We start from the raw sequence: 25,252 nt of genomic DNA, 5'->3' as shown, positions 1-25,252 counted from the left end.
ATTGATGTACAACATAAAAAGAAGCCGTCCCAACACTGACCCCTGCAGAACACCACAAGTCACTGGCAGCCAACCAGAAACGGATCCGTTTGTTCCCACTCGCTGCCTTGTGCAAATCAGCCAGTGATTTAGTCATGCCAGTAACTTTCCTGTAATGCTTTGGGCTCTTAATTTGGTAAGCAGCCTTATGTGTGGCACCTTGTCAAAGGCCTTCCGAAATTCCAAATATTCAACATCCATTGCATCCCTTTTATCCATCCTACGTGTAAGCTCCTCAAAGAATTCCAACAGATTCGTCAGGCAAACTTTTCCCTTAAGGAAACCATGCAGACTTTGCCCTATCTTGTCCTGTGTAACCAAGTACTCCACCACCTCATCCTTACAAATGACTCCAATACCTTCCCAACCACAAGTCAGGCTAACTGGTCTATAATTTCCTTTCTGCTGCTTTCTTCCTTTCTGAAAGAGTGGAGTGACATTTGCAATTTTCCAGTCCTCTGGCACTATGCCAGCGTCCAATAATTTTTGAAAGATCATTACCTCCTCCACAATCTCTACCATTACCTCTTTCGGAACCTTAGGGCGCACTTCATCTTGTGACTTTTGTAGCCTTGGGTGTTTTAACCTATAGAGCAACTTCTACTTTGTAGTAGTAACTGCACATGCTTCTCTCCCCTCACAACTTTCAACATTTGGCACACTGCTAGTGTCTTCCAGAGTGAAGACTGATTCAAAATACTTATTTAGTTCATCTGCCATCTCCTTGTCCCCCATTATTATTTCTCCAGCCCATTTTCTGGCAGTCCTATATCCACTCTCATCTCTGTTTTATTGTTTACATACTTGAAAAAGGTTTTACAATCAACTTTGATATTGCTTGCCAGATTACGTTAATATTTCATCTTTTCCCTCCTGATGATTCTTTTAGTTTCTCTCTGTATGGTTTTAAAAGCTTCCAATTCCTCTGTCTTCCCACTAATATTTGCTTTGTCGTACGCACTCTCATTTGCTTTTACATTAGCTTTGATTTCTCGTGTCAGCCACTGTTACACTATTTTGCTATTTGCGTATTTCTTTGTTTTGGGAATACATCTATTCTGCACCTTCCTCCTTTTTCCATGAAACTCACGCCATTGCTGCTCTGCTGTCATCCCTGGCAGTATCTCCTTCCAACTTATATTGGCCAATTCCTCTCTCGTTCCACTGTAATTTCCTTTACTCTGCTGAAATACTGCAACGTCAGACTCATATTGTGATCACTGCCTCCTAAGGGGGCGTTTTACGTTAAGCTTCAAAATCACTTCCGTTCATATATGAACCCCGAGTAGGCTCAACGAGTAACTGCTTTAAAAAGCCATCTCGGCATTCAACAAACTCTCTTTGTTGAGGTCCGTTGGAATTCCAGCTATTCGAAAATGGCACCCGAGAGGCAACATACCATCCGTGAATCTCGTTCCCTGCGGCATATAATGAGGCCATTCAACCCCTCGAGTCGATGAGGATTTTTTTTGAGCAATTACTTCAATCTTGTATTCCATTTTATTTACCTGTAATCCATCCTCTTTCACACGGGTCAACTAATTTCGCATTAAATCTCCCGCTAACCACCAATGCTAGTGCTCACTTACAATACGCAATTAACTCACCAGCCCCTCAATGAGAGGAAGCCGCAACACCAGGAATCCCTAACCTCAGCCATGCCGTCACAGAAAAGATGATCAAATCCTACACCAAATAGCTTTGTGAATAGAGCAAACAGTAATTGTGTACACGCATATAAAAAGGGCATTAATTTCGATTTCAGATGCACAGCTACAAGCCAAGGAGAAGGGTAAGATCAAAAACAGTTCATTCTCAGTCACTGAGGAAAATTATCGCTTTTATCAAAGGGATTCATAGTATTATTTGATTTTCTGTTGGTATCCAAATAAAGCAGCAACTGTCTTTCCACAGTTTCTAGGTAGTTCTGACTGTCTAGTTGTCTATCTAAATAGCGATGCTCTGTTGATTTGTCTGTCTCTTCCGATGGCTTGTTTACCTGTCCGCTCATGACCTGAGAGTAGAAAGGAGAACAGTAATTTTCAGCGTGGTCAGCTGTGAAGAGACGAATAGGGAATGAGGTTGTAGGACATGGGAGGAAGAGAAAGTGCAGAATGAAGTGATGAACGAAGGTAGAGCATATTAAACTACGTTTGTTACCGAAAATATAGGGACACACATTTCCTACTTCACCACTTTCAGCTTTCTGAAGAGTCCACCCCCTTTACGACTTTTTAAGAATGAAGGGCGATCTAACTAGAATACAGTATATAAAATCCCGAGTGGGTATGTCGAGATGCTTCAACTAGAGGGGGAATCATAAACGAGGCCATATCGCTGCAAGATTAATAGGCGGCCTTTTGGAACCGAGGTACATAGGAAGTAGTTATTCTTTGGCATTCCATATCCCTGCAAGTGGTGGAGATGAGGTCTCACCAGGGATAGTTAAAAAAGAGGTAGTAAATGCATTTTTTGAATGATCGAGGAATTGAGAACTATAAGAAATTGGACAGAAGAAGAACTGAGGGTTGGGGCTTGTCAACTGTGAATATATTGAATGATGTGGCGTGCTTGTCTTTTCTTATGACCATATTTCACATGGAATCCCACAGCTTCAGGTGACCGGCCAGTGCTGCAGTAAATCATTTGTTTTCTCTTCCTCTTTCTACGTCTCGATCAGCACAGCCTGGCATAGTGGGTATTTCCTATAGCTCTGTTATATAAATAAAAAAACATTTTTTCGCTATTTTCCCGTTAGCTGCCCTCACCTTAAAGTTTTTTTTAATTAAAAAAGTGATCTTGTATTCAGAGCTCCTGCCCCGCATCTGGTCGTCATTCATCTATAAACCGGATATCGTCATCTACAGCCTCCCCTTGTCAAACTTGACCTTAACCTTCCTGAGATATTCCCTGTGTCCTATCCATGCCCTTCTCACTATCTTACAAAGTTAAAGCTAACATTCTCTCCTACCCTGTTCTTCGGAAAGATCTACAACCTATAAAGTTAGCTCTTTTTCTTCCCCTAAAGCACACCATATAAAATCCTGAGCCGACTTGACCGGCTGAGTGTTTCCAGAAGTTTTTGTCTATCATTTAGATTTCCATCAACTGAAGTTCCTGTAGAGTTTTTTTATAAGTGCTTCTAAAAATAAAGAAAAACTTTCCCATTGAGAAGAAAGACTCATCTTCCATATTTTTCTCTCCGATTTCTCGATGTTCCCGTACGTCATAAGTTAAATGGCAACTCCATCCAGCCACCAACATCAGCCGAGTTTTCATGCAACCCGGCACCCGGTCTGAAGTTCTGGTATACGAGGCGAATCGGTTGGTGCATGCAGGGGGAGACCTACTTGCCCCGCTGCATGCGCAGAAGTGCTGATTCAATGAGTAGATTCTCACAATCAGTTTAGATTAGAACTGCAAACAAGAGGATGCTCGAAATCTAACATGCAGAGACGAGTTGGAAAGAGTGTCTAACAGGAGTTGCTTTTTATCAGAAGTAGAAAATGCCGACAGCGTGGGAGGAAGAGTTGGCCTATCTCAGATGGCATAATGAATATATGTTAAATTTTAACCTCTGCATGAGCCTTTCTTATGCTTTTCAGAGTTGCAATCAGTAACCAATCTGCTCCAGTCGTCAGGTAATGAGATAAGTAAATATGCAAGAGCTGAAAATGTTGCCAGTTGCTGGCTGTTGTGCTCGTGAAACCTATTCCACACCTAACTTGACAATGCGTTATATATTCGTGAAAAGGAAGAGACCAAATGCTGTAAAGATGCATTTCGAAGTTCAAAGTAAATATATTATCAAAATACTTATATGTCACCTTATACTATCCTACAATTCATCTTCATGTTGGTATTCACGGTACAATAAAAAATGATACAGAAATACTGACAAACAACAAATGTGCAAAATAAGACAAACTTTTGAAAGACAAGAATAAACAAACAAACAACCAAATAAATAATGCCGAGAAAAAGAGCTGAAATGCAAAATGAGTGAATTCATTTTCCATTTTGAAACGTGTGAAATTAATTCACTGGAAATCACGGTTTTCTAAAACCAGCCCCATTTTCCATCAGCTGTACGATGTTGTAAATTATCCACAGTGGTATCAGGACTATATTTAAAAATGAAATTATCTACCACAAGCTTAGAGCAGAAAATGTGTGACCAATAGCGCATTAAGCGATAACACGACTTTCCTTTCCAATTAACTCCACGAAAAATGAGTCAAGCGTGGGAAAAATACCTAGATTGAACCCTCCTCTCTCAGTTGTGCTGCTTTCAACAGATTTGAAGTCGGCTTAAAATTATTTAATTTTAACGATGGCAAGTCTACGGTTCACAATATTTCCAATGTTCAAAGAAGGAGCTAGCAGTATGGGCTGTTCAGATAACCTGCACCAACGTTTCAAATTATTAATGGCATCGAAAATATGAAGCAGGAAAGAAATAATAAATAGCAGCTTTTGCTAAGCACATCACCTACTGACTGTCAATATGACAACAAACATTATCTCCAGGGTCTCAACGTCTTGTTCTTGGTAATGAATTCCTTACTGTTTTTTCTCCTCTCCTCTTCGTCACTCCTCCCTATCCCACCTGGTTCTTTGATGATTAAAAACATTTAAACAAAATTGTTTCTGTTTGTTTCCATAATAGATTGGATGTTAACTCGGAGAGAGAAAGGTAAACGCAGAAGCAATTTTAAACGTACTGACGTTTGTTTTAATAAGGATCACTAGATGTTTTTACAGTTCGCTTCTTTTTAAGATGTCGATTTGAGCAATGGTTTAAAATATTGAAAATATGTTTCATACTCAGAATTAGACGAGAAATGTAAAAGCTATGGTGAGTAAAACTACGCTTTGTACACTTGGATAATGACATTTCTCGCTGTTCTGCCGATTAAGGATTTTGATTGAGTAAGGCTTCATTTGCCATTTTGTTTCCTAATCTGAGTAAAGGTTGTTTGCCCTTGCGATCTTTGCAGTATAGTTTCGCTAGAAATGCTTGAGATAAGAGGAATGTGTATAAGGAGAGTTTGGGAAAGATTACTGAAGTCTTGAGGCAGTTTTAAGGTGTTTCGAAGTAGATACAGAGGAGACGTCAGGGGTGATTTTTTAACGCAGAGAGTGGTGAGTGCGTGAAATGGGCTGCTGGTGACAGTGATGGAGGAGGATACGATAGGGTCTTTTAAGAGGCTCCTGGACAGATACATGGAGCTCAGAAAAATAGAGCGCTATGGTAACCCTAGCTAATTTCTAAGGTAAAGACATGTTCGGCACAGCTTTGTGGGCCGACGAGCCTGTATTGTGCTGTAGGTTTTCTATGTTTCAATGATCTTGTTAAGAGGTATGCCATTCCAATAAGCCTGCTAAGGTGGATGACTAGAGGATTTTGAAATGGAATAATGTTTTAAGATAATATGCTTCCTATATGGCGGTACAAAGACGGGAAATTTCAGATGACTAAATCTTTGGAATTCTCTGACTTCAGAGACTATGTAGTTCGTTGTGTACATTACCAGCTCCGATCGATAGACTAAAGTACACCAAAGGCTTCAAACGGAATTAGATGAGTTGTGACCTCAGTGAATAGAGGGACAACCTCCCGAGACTGAGCGTCCTATTGTTGTTTCAATTTTCTCTACCCATGGGGAAAGAGTTCACAGATTTAAATGCACTTCCTCCTGTATGAACAATTACATCGCGAACCTTGTTGTATTGTCTGGAATATCCTGAAAATAAAGTCTAATCTTCTGGACGGAATGACTTCCACCAGGAACCAAGGGAAGCGATGTTCATTGTCAATATCCAATTGTATACTGAGCATACCATGACAAAATATATTAAATGTATGGTGGGTAAAATACTTTAATGTGTGAATCATTTGAAGTATGTACGTCATGAGCGCCAGAAGTTCATGACGTGGCAAATCTATCTAAAACCTAGACAACTACAAACACTGAAATCCAGATGCATTTGCTAGTAGCGAGCAACTATCTTGAATGGTCGCGATTTCCTACCTTTCCACATTTTCACTTTACTAGTTTCCACTAAGCATTCAACCAAGAGTATCAAATAAAAGCATGACTATTAGGCGTAGCAGTGAGTATGTTTTTGATCTGGATATATATTTCTATTTCCGCAGACGAGAGATTGGCTCAGCTGAGAACGGGTATGAAAAGATGTTGTGGATCACACCTTTCAATATTACAATGCATTATTTATTTAAATTTGAAACATTAGGCTATGTTCCTGTAACTAATCTGAAAGTTATTTTTAAACAACAGCAGCAATAATAATAATGATAATCTTGCAATTTCAGAGCTCCAGGACATCCGCAGAACAACACGTGAGTAAAATAAGGCTTAGCTTTAAACACTTTGAATCATATCCTGCTTGGTTTCTTGAGACTGAGCAAACTTGTATTAATGTTCATGCTAAAATTTCAGTTAATGCCTTGACAAATGGCGTGCTTGGGGTATATCCAAATGATGTTCGCTATTCCCCAGTGCCTAAATTGCAGTATCTCGGACCTGAGAAGGGACATAAACACAGTGTACCTAACCAGCCGAGCTTTTTATATTGTTCCCAATATTCAACCTGTAAGCAAACAAAAGAAAACATAACTCTGGTCTCGTCAGACGAACAGGATCCAACAAAGCTGAGGCGCAACCACAGAAAGATGTCCGGAAGATGAGCGAACACTTGTGGTAAAGGCATTTTAAAGGGGCTGGGTGGGGGCGGGGGGTGGGGGGAAGAGACACCAAGAGAAGAACAGGTATCATCAGGGCATTTAGGAAGGCGAGCATAAACGTATGGTAACGGAAGATACGGTTCTCTGTGCTGAAACGTGTACATTTGGGGCTAGAAAATGGGAGGGAAAAAAAACAGTCTTAGAAGTTCAAAGTTGAAACCAGCTTTTAAAATGCTGCTCTTCCCTTTCGTTCGGAAACACGGTTGGTACACTTAGTTCACTGCGGGGTCGGAAGAGGAAAGCTAAGGGGAACAATGGAGAAGAAATTCACAGCGCACTTTAATAACATTTTCTGAAGATAATAGAACCCTGATTGACTACCTGATATTCTGTTGCCCCGTACTCACACTCTTTCGGAATAGGCTTCCATGTATATCATACATTTTAATATGTCCCTTCTTAAAGTTACAACTTCCACATCTTACTTCAGCATTGATTCTCTGTCCATGCGTGGGCAAATAAGTATATCAACCGATGTCTGGTTCCAAATATTTTTGATCTTTTACTTATTTGAAACGAAGTGGAGAAAGGTTACTTCACTTGGAACAAACTGAGGATTTGAAATCACGTTTCTCACCATGGCAAAATTATAATATCGAATTTCATTTGGTTTTACACCATAGAATACTGAAGTTCCACGGTGCAAATAAGTTAACCTGTTATCTATGAACTCGGTTAAAATTAAATCTGCTTTCAAGCATGACTTTGCCGTTCCAGGGGACCAAATACTGGAGAAAGATAGAGGTATTTTTATAACTCTATTTCCTTACTGTACTTAGCCAGTCAAATTCGACTCCATCTCCAAGGAGAACTCCAAACCTCTTCACATATTTTGCTTGCAAAATTAGGGAAAACTAACTTTAGAAATGATGCTATTAATTGCCTATCTACATTGGGATAATTTATAATAACCTACCAGCATATCAACCCGCGCGACTTTAGCATGGGTGAATATGTAGGTGGGTCGGGTTGCGGGGTGTAAGTGACACTGGAACCTAGAAGGAAATTGCTACTGTCACAAAGAAAACGAACAGGTTCCCGGCAGACAACATGAATAGTGAGGAGCCAACTCGGTCTCTGGAGCTATGAAATAGCAGCTCCATTTGCTATGTTACCGTGTCACTATTATTTCGTGATCTACCTGTTTTTCTGATCTAATTACGATCACCTCCAATCTGATAGGAAGGAATGGTTAATCACACTCTTTATCAAATGTTTCAGAGGCAACGTATGCAACATGTATTCACATTAACTTAGTGAAACGCCAAAGTGAAGACTATCGTTAGAGACAGCAATATTTTATCACGGTACATCCTTTAGACCACTGAAACCTGATCTATTCTATTTACTTCATTGATCTCGTTGAAGCACAGGAATATGACACCAATGCGCTGGAATTCCTGCTAGAAGACAGTTGAATAACAGTCAAGTATTTTTCCCTTTCTCTAAATCCATAGAAAAATGTAAGATATATGATTCAGGCAATTGAATGGTTATGTTTATTTCGGTACGTCTCTAAAACAGTCACATACAGACTTTAATCTTGGGGTAATTTTTGTCTTCAGAATTGAGTTCTGCGTTTCTAAATCAAAAAGAAAATGGTGAGTATAATTTTAAATGAAAGTAATACTGAATTTTTAAGGTCCATTGAGATATGCCGCACAACTTCCGTTCAACTCACTGCCTGACCACAGTGGAGCGCAATACTGCAGATGATACATAAAACTATAGACAGTATTCATAGGTTAGCACTCTCACCCCCGATAATGCTGCACTCCTGTTATTGCTCTTGGGGCTTCGGATTGCATTACAACTGAAGGAAACAGGAACGGAATTTAAATTGCAAGTCATTATCGAGCGGGTTTGATCTGAGACATCAATATGCTTCTGCTAACAGTTGCACTTAGGATACATATAAATTGTGAAACAAGTTTAATTAATGAATAGTAATTAATTACAATTACTGCCAACTTAATGTCTACTTAATGGCATGAGAGGTGACTCGCAGGGATTATTTCACGAAGTCAGCTTCAATATTATGTATCAGGGTTAGGTCATGCTGCCTGTCCTAATATGTTTTTGTTATGTCCTTTAGAAAAAAAATTAAAAGAGTGTAAATCAGGTATTACCAAGGAAAGTTCCTGTTCATTGTTGAAATAATTTCACAAATGCGTAAATCATGTGACGTGGAACTCCCCCATTCACGTGCTCACCATGAGAAAATGTTTATTTATCCAGACGTGAATTTGGAGTTCAGTAACATTTGCTGTTTGTCATGACAACAGCCGTACGATATCTATGAAGGGTCGGCACCTAAATGCGTAAGCATTGTATTTGTCCTGTCAGTTCCACGCAGGTCTTCATATTTGTTAATTTGGTTTTTACATAGTGTGTATAGTAGATTTTCTGTCAGGTTGTGAGATGGCTCTGCCGAAAGGCAGGAAATTTTGGATATATAAAACTACAACAGATGCTATGAAATTTAATGAGGATTCTGCTGTATGCAGTGTAACCCATCAGCCCTTACAAATCTCATATTGAAGTGCGGCAACAGAGGCAGCGGATTCACAAGGTAAAAATTGACGGGTTAAAACATCAAACCTAAAATTGGACATGGACACCATTGGTTGCTTTTCTATAATTGCTTTCTTTTTTCACGAGGTACGGGGGCATCCCCTTTAGCGGGGATAAGCGGGGGGGGGGGTCTACTCACTAGAATGCAGACATGTAGAAGGTTTCCTCACAAGTTGTAACCTTGCGAGCGGCTTCCCTCAGGTTGCACGCATGGTTCCATTGTGGAGAGGATCTATCTTAGAATTTAGATGAGCTATTTAGAAGAAATGTGAGGATTAATTTCCTTACCCTAAGGGTTGTAACTGATTTTAAATGCTTTGCAACAGGGGTCTATAGATCCCCGTTCATTAAGTCAATGCAAGAATCCATAATATTAGAGATGAAATGAACCCATCCCGGGTACGAAGGATTACACAAGTGGATGTGCTTTATTGGATGGAAGCCAGTTTGGCAGTGACGCCCACAACGATCTCATTAAGGAGCCGTACTCCTCTTCCGTCACCACCCCCCCCCCCCCCCGTATTCTTGACTCTGTTGCATACATGCTTCGATTTTGACGATTTGCCCTATAAACGATTTTGGGTATTGTTGAAGACATTTCGTAAATATATAAATCCTATTTCCTTGATTTGCTTGTAAAAATAGCAACTTCGTAAACATGGATCTTTCATTGTCAGAGCTGGAAAAGCTGAGGATTGCTGTAAACAATGAAGGTAAAATGAAAGTACAACGCGGTTCTGATATCTCCTTTACTTCAATGTTTACTTACGCTTCAGTGAATGCTCCAATACTTTCATAAAAAGAGGAAACATAGGTAATCATCTCAGTAGCGTGGAGTACCCTCAAGATATAACTACTTATGAGCGAAAATCTGAACATTACTCTACCAGTATGACATGGTAGATAACTAGTGGACATGGCGTACGTCCAAAAAAAATGACACTGCATTGAATTGATTTGAATTGAATTCATTGCTTACGCTCTTCATACACATGAGGCATAAAACTCTTAACGATACGTCTCCGTCTAAATGTACAATGTACAATTTATAGTAATTTCTAATAAACACAATTTATAGTAATTTCTAATAAACAGTATGTACAACAAGACAGTCAATATAACATAGAAACACAATTGTATCAGCATGAATTAATCAGTCTGATTGAGGGGACCCAGAAATGTTAGTGAGGATTTGGCCTTGAATACTCTCAAGATCTCCTGTTCCAGCATGCTAGGAAGTTTTATGAAAGAAGGACTGTAATGAATGATATCCGAGCGCAAATCTGGGCTTGGCAAACGCACAAATAAAAGTAAGATCAAATTAATCATTTAATTGTGAAAGCAAGTTGCAACAATGTAAAGAGGGATTAAACTTTTGAAAATATTTTGACATTCGCACTTTTACACCAAGTTCCAGCACTTTGTACACATTTTAAGCTAACAGTATGAAAGGTAGGTCTAAACAAGGAAGGATTAGCTTATTTTCTTCTTTCTGCCTTTCTGATTGTCAGACTGTTCATCTATCTATCTACCTATCGCTAAACATCTAAATATATCTAATATCGATCCATTGGTTTTAAGTTATCAGAAATCGTGAACTGAAGCGAATGGATGGCTGACAAGTTTACATAGAATTGCTATGAACTGCTTTTTATTCCTCTTGTTTGTTGTTGAAGTTTGATGGCGATATATATTTTTATGTCAATATTGCTGTGTTGTCATTATAATGACTATTTGTGGCAAAAGGGCCGGCAACCGTTGACAGCACTGGTGAGTAAAGGAACATAATTAATGATACGTTAGGACAAGTCGATCTGGAATCACGTACTAAGTGATGCTCTGTCATGGTCCGGATAGGTTCCCCTTTAAATTTAGTTAGGTTGCGATCCGGACCATTGACTCCTTGTTCCCGTCTAATTCCGTTTCACGCGTCCCTTGAGCTTGGCAATCAAGGTAATCTACCCCTGACCCGAACCGGCAGCTTATAAGCCCTTGGCGTTAGCCGTTCGGGGTGAGAGTGTAAAGAAACCTTTGCAAGTTGCCGCCGCCACGACAAGCCAGAGTGATCCAGCCCGCATCGGAGTACCAGCAATTCGTCTTCCGTCGCCAGAGTGATCCAGCCCGCATCGGAGTACCAGCAATTCACCTTCCGTCACCAGAGTGGGTCCGGGCAAGGTCAATCTACCAGAGGTGAGCTGAAGGCGGAGTCCTGACTCGACGTTTATGACCCTTGTCCGTGTCTACCCCTCGAAGAGTCCCGGCTCGGTGCCTGAGTTGAAGGCGAAGTTCCGGCTTGATGTCATGCCCAGTGTCTGTGTCTACCCCCCGAAGAAGAGTCCCGGCTCGATGCCTGATCTGAAGGAGGAGTCCTGGTTCAAGTTTCCTTGTCCTGTGTTTTGGTGTCCACGTTTCTGGCTGCAGCGATCCATGGTATCCAAGTGTCTGGCGGCGGTGAATCAAGGACCCAGGGTCCAAGTCCAAGGGCCGTGGCGGTCCCAGTCCCCAGGGTCACGGCGATCCCAGTTCCCTGTTTCCAAGTCCCAGGTCCGCGGCGATCCTAGTCCTTAGTCCCCTAGTCCGAGGTTCGTGTTCCTCTTTGTCCTCCTTGATTTCCCGGTCTTCTGCGTAGCGAGTAATAAATACTATTTCATTGTACCTAAGAAAGACGTGTCTGTGTCCTGCTTGTGGGTCCTGTCCCAGCACCCTTGTCCCCACCTGTTTGTAAACACAAATCATGCCTTGACATTACACTTTAATGAATCATTTTCCTATTCTGCTTTTTTTTTTTTTGCCTCCAATGCATTTCGCTACATTATTGTTTCTTTCTTTACTCTTTTTCTGTAAATCCTCTAATTTATTTTGTTTCGTAGATGGCTACACGAAGCTTAGAAAAATAGAGGGCTATGAGTAAAGCCTAGGTAATTGTAAGGTAGGGACATGTTTGGCACAGCATTGGTGGTCGAAGGGCCTGTATTATGCTGTATGGTTTCTATGGAACAATTAGTTTATTTCCTAGCAAAAAAAAAACTGGATGGCAAGGTGTATTGGTCGAAAGATGTTGCACGATAAGTTTTATTATTACTCCTGTTCTTTCTATGTGTTTATTTAGAAAGCTGGTTTTGCAATGTTGGAGATATTATGACTTCAATGAAACCTACTGTATTAATGGATATAAAAAACGATCAAAATAAGTTTGACACCTTCTCAAAACAGATTAAGTACTAATGACTTTTGTGTTGTATTTTAGAAACCGAAGTACTTCGACTAAAATTGGGTAACGCCTTAATTTGATTATTAATATTGCAAATGGATTCGACATTTGCTCGTCTCTATTAGATATTGAACACAAATAAAATAGTTATTTACTACAGAATTCATTGCTGAACTTGTCACACTTCAAGCACGGGGTTGATCTCTTTACAGCTATGAAAGAATATGAGTCCACATACACTTCCGGAGTTTGATCAGAATCATGACATATTAGTTGCAATAAAAACAGCACTAAAGACGAATAGTGAGGTAATGTAAACCTATCAGTCTCAGAACATATTTCAACAACCCATACAGCATCGTCCTATTTTGTTAATGAAGTGGTACCTGATGTTAATTGAAAGGAAATGTTTACATAATAATAATAATAATACTTGCATAACAATGTTCCCTCTAATTGGTGATGGGCAGTATGTGCAAAATATTTTGTGCTGTTCATTTTTTTTTTGCCCAGTGAAAACAACATATGTGCACTGAATAATCTCTTCATTAAAAACAGTATACATCGGCCAGGTCTAAAAGCAGCAAATCGTCGCAAACTGCACGTTGTCAACACCATCCACACCAGAAACCTGAAAAGAAAATGTGATTATGTACATAAGAGCTAGGAGCAGGAGTAGGCCATCCGGCCCATCGAGCCTGCCCCGCCATTCAATAAGATCATGGCTGATCTGTCTGTAAACTCAGCTCCACCTTCCTGCCTTTTCCCCATAACCCTTAATTCCCCTACTATGTAAAAACTATCCAACTCTATCTTAAATATACTTAGTGAAGAAGCCTCAACTGCTTTCCTGAGCAGAGAATTCCACAGATTTACGACTCTCTGGGCAAAACAGTTTATCCTCGTCTCCGCCCTGAGGCAATGTCCCCTAGTTCTGGTCTCACCAACCTACTTCTATCTGATCTATCCCTTTCAAACTTTTGTATGCTTCTATAAGATCCCCTCTCATTCTTCTGAATTCCAGAGAGTATAGTCCCAGGCGACTCAATCTGTCCTCATAGGTTAACCGCCATTCATCTCTGGAATCAACCTGGCGAACCTCCTCTGCACTGCCTCCAATTCCTGACGTATGGAGACCAGAACTGCACACATTGCTCCAGGTGCGGCCTCACCATTACCCTGTATAGTTGCAGCATGGCTTCCAAGCTCAATCCCTCGAGCAATGAAGGCCAACATTCTGTTTGCCTTCCTTTTCTTTTGTTTGGAATAAATTTATTTCATCTGTCTGTAAACAAGGTGGTTTAACAATATTGGCATTCTGTAAATGCATTTTAAAATCAGATGAGTTAGACGGTATCCCAGATGTAACAAAATTGCAGAGAAAGAAAATGGACAGGTCAGCAACAAGAATTTTTAAATCTGTACATATTTCACAAGACCTGAACATTGAGTATATGCTAGAGTAGAGTAACGCCCCTAAGTGCCATTCAACTGAAAGCCTTACAGCAGCAGTTAAATCCATCTCACAACAGCAAATCTCTATGCAGTATGTATGGCACAGGATACACAAACATTTGCAAAATAATTTTACAAGACAGCCGTGTGATTATTCCAAACAATACCAACTCCCATTTTATTCATTTATGAATACAGAGCTTTTGTCGTATTGTTTGAATCGAACACAAGTTAGTATTGTGCTCAAAACAGACATTTCCACAGATTTTAAAACAATTAGGAGCATAAGTCAATTCTTCCAGTTTCCCTCTGCAGCAGGAGCTTACCAGGTTTAATGCATCAATCCCCTTGATTTGAAATATTTAATTTCCATGCAGAAGACTGCCAACCTTGATCAGATACGAATTTGATCTTCAAATCATCAACATTGATGGGCATACTATCTATCACACATTTATCTAAATTACCAATACAGTATGAGGGGTGGCAGTCACCCTTCACAATCATTTTATAGCAGTCTGCTCTTAAAATCCCTCAAGCTACATGTTAATTGATCCTATGAAGCACTCAAATCTGGACACATCTGTGATGGTTATGTTGGGATATTTATTGTCCAGTGGCAACCTTTTTAAAAATATAAACTCACATTAAAGGAGCTGGCAAAACGTTTAAGTGCCCGATCTATTGCAAAGATGGAATGTTACTGGAGAATAAACGGATCAGAGTCAGTATTATGGTATGTTCGTGGGGAAGTAACTTACACATATCTAATTTTGTAATCACATCCCATGAAATTAAGATGCAAAAAAACTTAATACAAGTTTAACAGAGTGCACCTTCAAAGCTGCTGGAAAGTTATTCATGGATGTAAACAGGTTTTGAAATCCAGGTGCTTTAGCAATGATAACGGGCAAACTAGATACAAGTATTACCTAAGTCAGGAACATTATGGCAAAAATAGGCATACACGTTCTGTTCCAACATGCTCAAACAAAAAGGAAGAACTACTTCCTTTTGCGTAACTACTGAAAGTGCTCTCTCAGCAACACTTAGATTGTACTACCAGCCCCTTTTCAATCATTTTCAATAAGTACTTCAACGGGGAAGGGAAGGGAGATAGAGAATAATCAGAACCTGCTTTGGTGACTTTGGATGCCAATAAACTTTCTAACTAAAACAAAGCAATGCCTAGGCTTAGCAAGTCAGCCCAATTGTTTGCAACAATATCAAAAGTAATAACATGCATATTACCATTTAGTTATTGTGCTAATGGCGCCAAGACAGTGGATTTACTTTCCATTACATCTACAATGTTATTACAATTAAGTGGTAAAGAGGCAAAGGGAATCAAATGGGTAAATTAAAAAATAATCTAACCAACTACAGTCTGGTAGCAGTGCCACTGCAACTGGGTCGTGACAAGGGTGAATGAGTTGGTAGGTGGATGGGGAGAGGCTGCGTAGTATCCAGAATTCCTCAGGTATGTAGCCATGGTGTTTTCTTGTTGACTACCCACCCCATGGACACTTTCCTTTCCCATGACTACAACCAATGCTGGAGTACATAAGGAAAAAAATGAAAATTTACTTTCCCCACCAATACAGGGATACAAAAGAGACATGGGCTCATACCCCCCAAAACCCTGCATTGCTATTAAACTTTCTGTAACGTCAACGTGAAACAACAGGTGACTGCTAAAGGAAACTTTAATAGCAATTTTTTTTAAACACTGAGTAGCAATCCTGGTCGACTAGAACCCAGTCTCTCTCAAGTATTTTGCCATTGTGAATGCCTTCTTATTCAAGATTCCTCCGTGGGTCCCTTTTTTTCTCATTACAAAGGCCAAGATTTTGCCAGCTATGCCTACAGAAACATTGTACGTTGGTTCTCCAGCTTGGCTCTTTGTCCTGATGTCGATTGTGCAGTCACCTTCAACAAACAGGCTATCTCTGATAACGGAACATTTCCTTCCACCCAGGACCAAGCCATTGGTAAAGAAACTTTGACGATCCTTTCCAGCCACCACATCTATTTCTGGAGGCGTGACCACCGAGAAGGTGCCTCCTCCGGGCGACGCAGCCCACATGTACTTGCCGATGACGGTGGAGTCCTGGCAGTTTCCATCGGCCATCAGGTTATCGACATAACCGTTCCAGCCAGCCATGGTCGCCCTTGTCACCGCTCTCTCCGCGCACACACAGGCTCACACTCTCTCGTCTGCTTGAATAATAACGGGCAAGGCAGAGCCTCCCAGCCGGCAGATGATGGGGTGGGGAGGTGCGAGTGCGTGAGGTTAAAAAATAAATGCAAATTGGGTGGGTCACAACAAAACCACCAAAAGGATTTTTAAAAAAACTAGATTATTTAATAATTGTTTTCTCCCACTACTTCTTGCAGCCGCCGCTATCTCTTGGTCTATGGGACGAAGGTGGGCTCGGCTGTCGTTTAAAATGAGCCGAGACAGGAAGGGGGAGTGGGGGAGGTTGGGGGTGGGGAGGAGTGCGGAGCGCGTGTCCGGCGACGCCGCGCGGCGTGCACGCACGCAGAGGCGCGCCTCTGTTTGCCTTCCTAATAACCTGTTATACCTGCGAGCCAACGTTTTGCGATTCATGCGCAAGCACTCCCAAGTCCCTCTGCAAAACAGCATGCCGCAATCTTTCACCATTGAAATAATAATCTGCTCTTCTATTATTCCTTCCAAAGTGGATGATCTCGCATTTAGCAACGTTGTATTCCATCTGCCAGACCTTGGCACACTCACTTAACCTATCTATATCCCTCTGCAGACTCGCCACATCCTGAAATATCGCGAAATATATGTAACATGCCAACGAGGCAAAGAGTGACAACGTTTTGGGCTCAGTTTAAATTCCTTTGTGGACTAGTAGCAAAAGAATTGTGCACGTACACATCCTAGAGGGAACATTGTTACACAGGCGCAATCAAATGGCAAACATCATTCACCAAAATCTTGTTTTAAAATACGATCTCATAAAAAAAATCATACCTTACTATAAATACAAGCCTGATTCGGTTTTAGAGTCAGAATCTTGCAATTTTACAACAAATCTATTATTACAGATAGGACAATCCACAATAATCGTCCAGACATAATAATACAGGACAAACAAGCAAGAACAACTCACTTAATAGATATAGACAATCCAAACACACACAACTTACAGAAATCAGTAAGTGTAAAACACCAGATATATACTGAACTAGAAGAAGAAACGGAAGGACCTAGGAAGATGAATAGGGTATGCATTGTCCCGATAGTAATGTCTACAACCAGTATAATCTCAAAAGCACTGCACAATAGCATTTAACAATTAGGGCTACACAGCAATATCTATGTAAATCTTCAGAAAGCCACAATGCTAACTATCACTAGAACAATCTGAAAATTTCTAGCAAATAAGTAATGATCGTGCTTGGCTACGCCTGCACCTCATGTTTTACTAGTTTGAGCTGAGAAACTTAATAGAATAAAAAGTTAATCAGTGGAAGAGAATGACCCTCCATGACCCTTCATGATCTGAGCAGACTAGATGTCGACAAGGAAGCATCGAACGCCTGCCTCTTCCCAGAAACAGAAGGGTTCCTCGTAGCAATACGGGACCAAGTGGTTAACATAAGGAATATTACCATTACATACTAAAAGATCAAAACATTAAAGACGATAAATGCAGAGAATTCCAAGAGAACCAGAGGATCATTCACCAAAATCTTGCTTTAGCATACAAACATATAAAAGAAAACACACCTTTCTATTAATACAATTCTGATCCAGTTTAAGAGTCAGAGTCCTACAAGTTATATTATGACCCATCCATTGTTACAGACAGGACAATCCATAATATCTGTCCAGACATTATACTTACAGGATAAACAATCAAGAACAACTTAAGTAACATCTTAACAGCAACCTAATAGCCATTCCAAGCACAAAAAAATACGAAAATCACTAAGAATAAAACAGCAGAAATATGCTAAATTAAAAGAGGAAATTAAAAGGCAATAGAACCTGAAGAAGGTGTACATTGCCCCAATAGTAATAAGTACAGCTGTTAATACCCAAAGTCACTACACAATAGCATTAAACAACTAGACCTACACAGCACTATTCATGTAAATCTCCAGAAAGCCAGAACATTAACTACTATAGTCGGAAAGTTCCTACCTATTGAAAAAATGAATGTGCCTTGGCTATGCCAGCTTGAGCTGAGAAAAAAAAATTATAATAGCTAACTTCGGAAAACCGGTGTATTGACCCAAATCATTTGTTATTTCAATTCAGTGCCAGCACAGCAGAACAAATTTGGACTTATCAGAACAAGCCATATAAATGTTCATTGGCTTTTGAACTCGTGCACAAAACACAGAAATCACACTGGTTTTATTTTGTCTGCGAATCAATGACTTGGTGATTACCGAGCGCTTATCATATCTAACTATAACATTTATATTTGATATCGATTTTCAGCTATCTTTAAAAGAATGGAAACAGTTATCATCTATGTTATAATAAGAATTTTTATCACTTTTTGGACTCATACGTTCAATCATGATCTAACGGAATCGTTTGTTAGTAAGTATTTTGCAGAAGCCATTAGATTTGTTGAATGAAAATTATGTAGATTTCACTAAAAATTTTACCATTATAAAACAAGCGGAAAATGGCTCCAGATATCCTGTTTCAGAGGAAATTCACTGTAAATATCTTTTTTTCTCACTTATCTCGTATATGCTTTGATTAACTAGTTGAAACGATAGCGGAACTCCGAGGTAAGGTGCACTGAATGGTGTTGCGCATCCCCCCCCCCCACAGAAAAGTGCATTATCTGAAGCAGAAAGTATAACATTGTTCTTGCTGACCCTATGCAGCTATGAACGATACAAATGATGGTATGCTGTCTGTTGATACTAGCAAGCTGGCATTGGTTATTCAGTTCCTCTGTATTTGATGCTAGTAGCTTACGATTATAAGTAATTTAATGGATAGAAACGAGACCTAATCAACCATTTCATGCAATGCTTGTGCTCTGCTCAAAACTCCATTCATCCTTTCCTGCTAAATCTACCTGAAAAACTTTTCTGCCCCCTCCTCCATAGGCTTATCTAATCGCCCTTTACCATAAGACATAAGAGCAGAATTAGACCGTTAGGCATCGAATCTGCTCCGCCATTCAATCATGGTTGATACTTTTCACCCTCCTCAACCCAATTCCTCGGCCTTCTCCCCCTAACCTTTGATGCCGTGTCCAATCAATCTCTGCCTTAGATACAACCAGCTTTCACAGCTGCAACCGGTAACAAATTCCACAAGTTCACTACTCTCTGGCTAAAGAATTTTCTCCACATCTCTGTTTTAAATAGACGCCCCACTATCCTGAGGCTGTGCCCTGTTGTCCTAGACTCCCGCACCATGGGACACATGCTTTCCACATCTACTCTGGCTACATCTTGAAACATCCGAAAAATTTCAATAGGATTCCCCCGTCATCTTACTGAGTACTGACCCAGAGCCATCAAACGTCCCTGGCATGATAAACATTTCATTCACAGAATCATCTCTGTGAACTCTGTGAAACGTCTCTGTACCCCCTCCAATGCCAGTACATCTTTTTGTAGATCAGGAGCCACAATACTCAAGGCGAGGCCTCACCAGTGCCGTATAAAGTCTCAGCATTCCATTCCTGCTCTTGCATTCAAGACCTCTTGGAATGAACGCTAACATTGCATTTTCCTTCCTTACCACTGACTCAACCTGCAAGTTAACCTTTAAGGTGTTCTGCACAAGGAGTCCCGAGTCCTTTTGCATCTTCGATTTTTGGATTTTCTCCCTGTTTAGAAAATAGTCTGCACATTTATTTCTACTACATGCATTTTCCAACATTCTATTTCATTTACCACTCTCCTGCCTATTCCTAAACTGTCTAAGTCCTTCTGCAGCCTACTTGTTTCCTCAGCACTAACTGCCCCTGCACCAATTTTCGTATCATCTGAAAACTTGGCAACACACAGCCATCTATACCAGCATCTAAATCATTGATATACAACATAAAAAGAAGCGGTCCCAACACTGACACCTGCGGAACACCACTAGTAACAGGTAGCCAACCACTCACTAACTCCAACCAATCAGCAATGCTTTAAGCATGTTAGTAACTTTCCTGTAATACCATGGGCTGTTAACTTAGCAAGCAGCCTTATGTGTGACACCTTGTCAAAGGCCTTCTGAAAATCCAAATACACAACAGCCACTATATCCCCTTTATCTATCCTACTTGTAATCTCCTCAAAGAATTCCACCAGGCCCGTCAGGCAGGATTTTCCCTGAAGGAAATCATGCTGACGTCGTCCTATCTTTTCTTGTGTCACCAAGCACTCCAGAACCTCGTCCTTAACAATTGACTCTAACTTTTTCACAACCACTGAGGCCAGTCGAACTGATCTATAATTTCCTTTCTGCTGCCTTCCTCCTTAAAGAGTCAAGTGACATTTGCAATTTTCCGGTCCTGTGGCACCATGTGGAGTCCAATGATTTTTAAAAGATCATTGCTAATGCCTCCATCTCTGCAGCTACCTTTTACTTAAAAGCTTTTACTATCCACTTTGATCTTGTTTGCCAGCTTGCTTTCATATTTTATCTTTTCCTGTCTAATGATTCTTTTAGTTCTTTCTGTAAATATTTGAAAGCTTCCCAATTCTCTACCCGCTAATTTTTGCTTGGTTGCATGCCCTCCCTTCTGTTTTTACATTAGCCTTGATTTCCCTTGTCAGCCACGGTTGTATTATTTTGCGCAAACTGCTGTAAAAGCCATCTTATAGGCGTTCAACAAACTCACACTCCTAAGGTCCATTACCAACGTGATTTTCCCAATCGGCCTGCATGTTTCGTGCCTAGTCCTAGTGCCTTACCTCAGTTATTGTAAGGATGTATAGTTCCACAAATTTCTGACTGATTTTATGTAGTTTTTATAAAAAATGCCTGCCTCCTTCACTCACAGAATTAGAAGCAGCGAAATAAAAACAAAGACAAGTAATCCGCCTGGTAATACTTGACGGAGCGCTAAGTTTAGCTTGTGAAGAAGGTATCATGCCCAGAGCCAAAGTTAACGTAACTGAACATTTTAAAGAGCAAATGTTTAAAGTACAGGAAGAAACCATTTCAATACAAGATGCGGTGCAGAGGGGATGGTGGAGGAGGAAGAATTCACTTCCATGGATGGCCATAGATTTAGAGGACGGAGTGCGATCGAAACAGGCGTTTAGACAAAAAAGGTTAATAATACAGCAGAGGACCGTTCACAGAAATTACGACTGTGGACAAGATCCGAATAAAAAGAATAAGTGGAAGTTACGGGACTAGGATATTGGCAGTCCAAGTATGGTCTACAATGTCTTTACTGACAGAATATTGAAAGTAAGGTTGAGTATCTTAGAATCGGAAAATACAATGATTTGGTAAGAGAGTGGAACTGAGGCGACTGTCAAGGCAAAGCATGCAATGGGATTGAGATTCTTGTTCTAATTAATGGTGAAATATAATTCAAAAGAATGTAAGTTATTCTGGAGCTAATTGGAGCAGCACCATTTTCTTTGGTGCAATGAAGGGACGCAGCAGTGCTCAATATCATGAACGTACTGAAACATAAAACAGAATAGTAAAACAGACTACAGACCCTTCAGCCTACAATGCTGTACCGAACCTTTAACCTACCCTAAGACAAATTTAACCTTTCTCTCCCACATAGTCTTCCATTTTTCTTTCATCCATGTGCCTATCTAAGAGCTTTTAAACTTTCCTTCATGTATCTGCCTCTACAACTCACCTTGGTAGTGCTTTCCAAGCACCTACCAGTCTGCGTAAAAATATTACCACTGACATACTCCTTGTACTTTCGTCCAAACAGCTTAATGTCTTGTGACAAAATCTCTGACTACCTACCCTATCTAGACTTCATATCAACTGTCAAGTCACCTCTCGTTTACCTTCTCTCCAAACAGAAAAACCCTAGCTCGCTCACCCTTTCCTCACAATACATGCACTCTGATCCACGTAGTGCTCTGGTACCCTCTACGAAGTTTCCACAACCTTCTATAGTGAAGAATTGAGAACAGAATTGAGCGCAAGTTATTAGCCAAGTGCCTAATAACCTAAAAGCGCTTGCTTTCCGTAGAATATCCCTGCAGGCTCCACTCGCTTTTTAAATCTTGTGCTTAAATCCCAGAAGCATCTGTCTTCAGGATGTCCCGAAAAGCTCTCCTGCTTTTTAAATCTGGCACTTAAACTGCACGAATGTCTGTCTCAGCAGTTGGGGCACAGTGCTGATGGAAGCTAAGGGATTTGAGGTACGAGGGTTGAAGAAGTAATCAGTCAAATGTCCGCAGGGAAGCAAGTTACAACCTTAGTAGCGGCAAAACAAAGATTAACTGGACTGCCTACTAAGAGAGCTTGAGCCAGTGGCCTTCTTTGTAATATTTCATTCTTTGACGCCATGCCTGTGTCCCATGGGTGAAAAATCTTTATTGTAGAATGCAAATGTTATATTTTTCAGAAGAAAAGAAAGTGCGGAAATCTTTTGGTAGGAATTTTATTTTGTCATTTCATAAATTCAGTGCCAGTAGACTTAATAAAGCGCAATCCCTATCATTTCTTTCCCTGGTATCTATCGGTACCATGCCCCATATCAGTGCTCCTTGGAAAGTGGTGGAAAACTTATATCGCGCTAATATTCGACCTGCTGCTTCTTAGATTCCTTCACAATGACGCACTTGACAAGTATGTTCACATTTTTCCCCACGGGAGAAGAGTGAATGGAAAATATATAGCAACTACAGCTGCTTTCCATAACTGGCAATTTTATAACTTTGAGATAATATTTTTAAAGGAAAGTGTAAGATAATTTCGCTATTCTCGGGTTGGTATGACGCTGTTTGGCTATTTCTGAGAGTAATGATGATGTCCATTATGGACAGACTGAATTGTTTGGTAGGGTCAAGGTTTATCTGTATGAATGGCTTGAGAGAATGGCTGACTACACCAATGTTTGCATCTAGCCTAGGTTTTAAGCAATTTACAATTTCTCTCAACAAGCGGTGCCCTAAGTAGCAAACTATTGGAGAAAGAAATACCATGAAGAGCCATCCGATCAGGCCCTTTTGATATATATTGGCTGTTCTTTGACGTCATGCAGGACCCTCCAGTAACTCAGAGAGCAATGATGTTCAGAAACAAGATGCAAACTCATTCTGCTATCCCTTGAGCCACTGGAGACCCGTTAAGATGAAGCCATATTGAAGGTTATGTTTTCTGCTTTGCTCTTTCTCACAGAAGAACTATTGAAACAAAAAACAGCAGGCAAGTGCTTAAGAAAAAAATATTTCCTTTTTAATATTTAGCAAGAGCGCACGGGAACAGCTAAAGCACAGTTATTAGTTAGGCAAAATAATAGTGAGAACGAGGCAGGGACGAATGAGCAGACGATTTGCTCTTGCAATAAAAAAGCAGAATGTTTGAAATATTGAGAAAATCAGGCAACATCTGTGGTGAAAACAATACACATGACAAGATGAGGAACTCAGCAGATCAAGCAACAACTATGGTGGGGAATTAAACAGTTGGCATTTCGGGACCAGACCCGCAAATGAGAGACTGATATAGTCCTCATGAAAGGTTTCGGCCCGAAACGTCAGCTATCTATCCACTCCCCCTTCGACCACGTTGCCCTCTGACCTGCTGAGTTCCTTCGGCATTTTGTGTGTGTTGTTTTGTATTTGCGTTATCTGCAGACTCTTTTGTGTTTTTGATCTGTGGAGTGAGAAACAGGATCAAGCTCTCGTAAGAACATTGGGTACTCGAGTTACTTATGCAGACCTTAGAAGTGAAATTTCTGTTAAACTGTCCAGTTTTCCTATCATAAAGAATATAAATAAAATTGGCGTATGGAAAGGTTACAGCTACCAAGTTCCATTGGTTTCATGAAACTTGACAACAATTTCATTCCAACTCATCAGCATGGATGATTACAATTAGAGTGCATTCCCTGGTTCTTCACTCCACTTTCACTTCCACTATGAATCCCACCAAACCATTGCTGAACGGAAGCGGGTGTCGTGAGTTCAATAACACTTAATTCAACCCAATAGCATCTGGTCTTTTTCAACCATGTGTTTAGGTTTTCTTCCACTAAGGTCAATGGAGCTAAACATGGAGTAATATACTGAAATCGACAACTGGTTGACTGCATGTGTTGCACAGCATCTCAGCGTCATCTATGTGAAAAAAAAGCGAACGTACAGAGTAAATGATAAAGAAAATCTGCAGGTATATTAAAGGCTCCCTTTAATCCCACGGTTTGCCATCTGCCAGTCAGCCAATGCTCTATCCATACTAATATCTTTCTGCAAAACTCGTTAAGCAGCCTCAAATGTGGCACCTTGCCAAAGGTCTTCTGAAACCACAAGCACAGAGCATCCACTGATTCTCCTGTTTGTTATTCCTTCAAAAAATTCCAAAGATTTTTCAGGCAAGGTTTTCGCTTAAGGAAATCATGCTGACTTCGGCCTGTGTTATCACGTGCCTCCAAGTACCCCGAAACTACATCATTGACAATCGACTCCACCATCCTTCCAGGCACTGTCAGACTAATAGGCCCATATTTTTCCTTTCTTCTGCCTCTCTTACTTCTTGAGGAGCGGATTGACATTTGCAACTTTCCTTGAAAAAAATCATTAACTTTTGAAAGATCATTACTAATGCCTCCACAAGCTCTTCAGCCACAACTTTCAGAACCCAGCATGTAGGCTATCTGGTGCATGTGACCTTTCTACAGGCCTTTCAGTTTCCTAATCTCCTTCTTCCTAATAGTGGCAACTTCACTCACCTCTGCCCCTTGACACTTCTGACATACTGCTGTTCTCTTCCACAGTGAAGCCATGCAAAACGCTTATCCATTTCTCCGCTATTTCTTTGTCCCACATTGGTACCTCTCTTGCTTTATTTTCCAGCGGTCTGATATTTTCTATCACCTCTTTTCTACACTTTATGTATCTGAAGAAAATTTCGGTATCCTCTTTTACGTTATTGTATAATTTACATTGGTATTCCATCTTTTCCTTCGTCAACTTTTTAGTTTCCTTTTTTTTGGGTTTATAAATAAAAGATTATTTGGGTTTCTGGGACGCATCTATCCTGT

The 25,252-nt window shown here is 40.3% G+C and overlaps 1 pseudogene; it reads right to left on the bottom strand.

The window, feature by feature from the left end:
• Positions 1-15,094: 15,094 nt before the first annotated feature.
• On the bottom strand, positions 15,095-16,277 carry LOC140738041 (profilin-2 pseudogene; annotated as a pseudogene).
• Between the last annotated feature and the right edge of the window lie 8,975 nt (positions 16,278-25,252).

Source organism: Hemitrygon akajei, chromosome 2, assembly GCF_048418815.1.
Source record: "Hemitrygon akajei chromosome 2, sHemAka1.3, whole genome shotgun sequence".
NCBI classification, from domain to species: domain Eukaryota; kingdom Metazoa; phylum Chordata; class Chondrichthyes; order Myliobatiformes; family Dasyatidae; genus Hemitrygon; species Hemitrygon akajei.
This window is presented reverse-complemented; position numbering and strand designations above follow the sequence as displayed.